This window comes from Podarcis pityusensis, assembly GCF_964106645.2.
Source record: "Podarcis pityusensis genome assembly, chromosome: 8".
NCBI classification, from domain to species: domain Eukaryota; kingdom Metazoa; phylum Chordata; class Lepidosauria; order Squamata; family Lacertidae; genus Podarcis; species Podarcis pityusensis.
The window spans coordinates 33,460,895-33,465,593 of record NC_138033.1 but is presented as its reverse complement, the minus strand read 5'-3'; positions in this window follow the sequence as shown (position 1 = coordinate 33,465,593).

The window sequence follows — 4,699 nt, the reverse complement described above, 5'->3', positions numbered from 1 at the left end:
AGCCTGATTCAAAATTCCTGGTTGGCTTCCAAAAAAGAACATCTCAAGGGGATGTGAGCAGGCTAGAAGTCCAGCTCTGGGTTGGCCACTCAGTGAGGAAGGGAGGTGTGAGGCCAGCCTGGCCGCCCCACCCAAAGCCTCCACACTGGCTGGGCTGGACACACCACCTTGTTTTGCTTGCAGGTAACTGCTGCCTCTCAAGGCCAGCAGTCTCAGCCTGGGCACAGGAGGATCCCAGATCTGCATGCAAGATGGGAGGCAACGCAAGCCAAACCCGCCCCCCACCTCGTTGCCTCCAGGAAAGGCCCAGTGCAATGCCCCTATTTCCCTCTCCTTTTTACCCAAGTAAGAGTCCCGAACAGACACATGCAATCTTGCAGACGGGAGATTCAGGCTCCGTGAGTGATCCAAACCAGGCAGCCAATCATGATACTCAATTAAAGTGAGGAGGAAGGGAGGGGGGATGGACCACCAGGGGCTGCATTGGAAAGAAGCACAAGAAACATTCTCTAGCTCTCAAGTTCTCAATGTGGCTCCCAAAGGCACCACAGTGACCCTCTGATCTACCCCTTGCCACCCACCAATTGCCCCTCCCAATTTTAATATATGTAAAATAATAATACAGTGGTACCTCTGGTTAAGAGCTTAATTCGTTCTTAACCTGAAACTGTTCTTAACCTGAGGTACCACTTCAGCTAATGGGGCCTCCTGCTGCCACTGCGCCGCCAGAGCACGATTTCTGTTCTCATCCTGAAGCAAAGTTCTTAACCTGAAGCACTATTTCTGAGTTAGTGGAGTCTGTAACCTGAAGCGTCTGTAACCTGAAGCATCTGTAACCCGAGGTACCATTGTAATGTGTGTTTCCTTTTGTATTTGCATTGGTTGGAGGGGGTGCATATTTTTTGAGGTGCAGGACTGCTTTTTTTTCCACCTGAGATTTTTTTCTTCTGGGGTATGTGTTTTGCTCATTGGGAAGGAGAGGTCCTGAGTATCTCTCTCTCTCTTTTTCTTTTACAAAATGGGTATTTAGTGCTGCCCATGAAACTTTCTTAGGTCTCCAGTTCTGCCTCCAGATTCAAAATTCTGGGGGACCCCTGCTCTGAATTCATCCCCTCAAGAGAGGGACAAGTGAGTGGGGTGTGAGCCTACAGACCATCTCAGGGTCAGCTGAGGGAAGGTGGGGGGGGTCAGTTGCTGGAAGGAGGGGGCAAGGAGCCTGAGGCAGCCCTGGGGCCAAATGTAGCCCTCCCAGCTAATCTATCTGGACCTCTGGATTCTCCGCAAGCCATGCCCCCTCACTGGCTCAGCTCTGCACCATCCTCTGGTGCTTTTGTCTCACTGGGATGTGCCCTTGGCTTGCAATGCTATCTCTGGCTTGCCTCTGTGTGTGCTCACACTCATACGCAGGCGGGTGCAAAAATGTCAGGCCTCTGCATGGCTGAAATGTAGCCCTGCTGTACAGTCACATTTAGGGATGGGGGGGGGATTTGACTCGGTTCACTTTTAGTGGCAAACATCCCAAACTCCCGCTTTCCGAAATAATACGGGAACCAAAATGCAGGAATTCGCATTTATCTGAATTTTTCAAAAATGTACTCCAACCAAGCAATGTTTACAAAAACAAACTGGGAGGGGAAAGGTTGTTCATCAGAATAAATGTGTCATTGAAAAGAGCATGCAGGAAAATGAATTATATTTGAAGAAATTGCTTGACCTAAGGTACACATCATTAGGAGAAATCAACACTGAACTGCTGGTGAATTTTCATGAGAATTTTTTTTAATGCAATTTGATGAAGAATGTAGAGAACCAAACGTAAAATTGGATGTATAAGAAGCTAAGAGAATCCAAAGGGACAGGCCCACCCATCCCTTGCCACATCAGTTGCCTCACCCAGTTTTGCATCTGGCCCCCTCCAGTTTTGTATGTGGCCCCCAGAAGGCTGACCACTAGGGAATGCAACCCTTGGACTGAAAAATTTCCTTGACACTGATGTTGGGAAATATACACATACCCAGCATTTATCTCCATATAGTCGGGGGGGGGGAGAAGATGGCCAGCTGGAAAGGAATCCATGGGGCAGAAGGGACTATGAGGGAAACTGCAGGTAGGCAGAAAGATCTGCTTTATTAACACATGTTCAGCCCCAGGAAATACAATTAAAATGTGATAACTGAGAGAATGTTTGCTCATCCAGTCCTGTTAGACAGGACTTGTGGATTTTGAAGGCTGTCACTGGGAAGCGGAGTTCATAGCTTATTAGAACTGGATAGAAAAACTTTGAAAGGGACTGGCCTGTCATCAGCAGCGTGTCTTCACAGAAATGTTGTCTTTTCCGTTATTAATTTCATATAGCCCAGGCAGCATTCAGAACACTGTCTTAAGTTTCATTCTATCTGTCCATTTGCCCTCTTTTCCTGACGCTGACTTTTTAATTTAATTTAATGTTACACCTGTCTTTCAGGCTGGATGGTGTTTCCACCCCAAGCCTTTCAGCTGCATTTTAAACAGAACGGGTTTGATCCAGCCAGATTTAAGCACTTCCATTTCAGCATTGACTTCAGCAGGAGAGCGCTGCAACAGGAGACCCTGTGATGTTGCTTTGAAGGGAGTTGGACTAGATTAGCCTTTGGGTCCCTTGCAACACTACAATTCTATGATTCTATGACGTTGCCTCAAGCTGGGGGCTTTTGCCTTTGATAAATTAGCACACGTACACACACTAATAATAATAAAAACAATCAGGCAGCATTTGAACCCGGTCCTGTTGACTACTATCTTGGCAGGAAATTTATGGCAGAATTCTATCAGTTTTAACATTTACAAGCAGCCCAGGCGTCAAGAGCTAAGTTTAGATGAGGGCTATTAAGTGCTGTTGAGTGAGACCCGGAGGACACTATAAAGGGGAGGGGAGGCATTAAATTCAGGCACTGAAATGCAGAGGTCAAGGCCATCTGCACATGCACGCACACACACACACACACACACACACACACACACACTTCCAGCATCTGCTCCAGTTGTGCCTTCTGCAAGCAGAGAGGGCTTTCCGCCGCTGCAGCTTTCTGGCTCAACGCTCGGGAGTCACCTCCATAAACATTTGTTTTAGGTCAGCTTCGGAGTGTAAACACTCCTGTTCACACTGCTCAGGGGCTGAAATTATTTAGATGTTGACACTGAAACAGGCTAAGCTACTGATCTGTTTGAAAAATGCTTGCACCACGCACAGCCTGCAGGGCCCGGTAATCTCTGCGCAAAGTTTATACAAGCACCAGCTGTTGAGGGGAGTAAATTGAGAGGATAAACACACAATGTCAAAAGCCTTGGCTCCGTGGGGTGGGGCGGGGGGGCATGTGAGCTCCCTCCTGGGACCCAGAGGTGCTCTTCAGTGCTGAAGCATACCTGCCAAGCTGACTGGCTGAGGGTCGTCATCCCAGATGTACGACTCAACACTGACCGCAAACAAACTTTGCACATGCTCAGAGGCAACTCAACCGTGTTTCCACCAGCTTCATTTCCACCAGCATCCCTACTTTCTCCTTCAGGGTTCAGCTGCAATAGTGGCTGGTCATTCCCTCCCCTCAAGGAACCCAGAAATTGTTGTTTTGTGGAGAAGGGGGACTGGGAGCTCTGTAGTGGAGGGTTCTTGGTGTCTTCCTCAAACCACAATTCCCAGATCCTTTAGGGGGAAGCCATAAGACTTACATAGATATAAATGTGTTGTGCGCATGTGCTTTGCCCATTTCTCATACATATGTGCCGCTGCTGTCCTCCTTGCGGGATTCTGCTTTGGGGTTGTGTTTTGAAAGAAACCTGTGCTTCTGTTTTAAAAAAGCAAGCAAACAAACAAACTTTGTGCAATTACACCCACAATTCTTAGCATGCACAAATAATGTTGCTGTTACATGCAAAAAGCAGGGGCAGGTTTATGCATCAGCCAAAGTAGTGCAAGATCAGAAACAAGCATGAGTGATGGAATCTATGGTGGAGGAACCTGCTGATCTGCCCAACTATCTCTTGATGTTGCAGTCAGCTCCTGGTGAGCATGCTGGTGTCTTGTGAACTGGACCCAAGTGATCTGATTATGGGGCTAGAAAGGACCAAAAGGTGATCTAGTCCAAGCGCACCCTGTCTGCCCAGCAGCTCCTATCTAGGAACCATTTCATGGCATCAATCCACAGGGTGACACAGAGCAAACAGCAGCCCTGCAGTTTTATCATACGGGTCAAGGAACCTCCTGGAGTCAGGAAGACAAACAAGGGATATTCATTCATTAACTGTGGAAAGTGCCCTTTTCAGATACTGAAGGGCTTCTAATGGATTGCTTGATTGATGAATCGGTTAAAAAAGTAAATGATCAACTGAAAATCTTCTAATGGGTTGACTGTTCTAATCATCGCTAAAGATGGCCAAGTCATTGTAATCAGCAGAGGCAAATGAGCCAATGTAGCAGAGTACAGGGTATTTAATTTGGATTGCAAAAGAAAAGCCGCCACACACTGTTCAAAGAAAAGGCCAACTTTTGTGTTTTCTTCTTCTATTCCTTAGTCCGGTACACAACAGAACAACAGTGAATGCCTCAAAAATAAGCAAGGGAGCCTGGGCCCCTAATTCACATCCACACTGATTGTAAGAACATGGGAACCATCTAGTCCAGCCTCCTGTTCTCACAGTGGCCGACCAGATGCCTCTTCTGGGA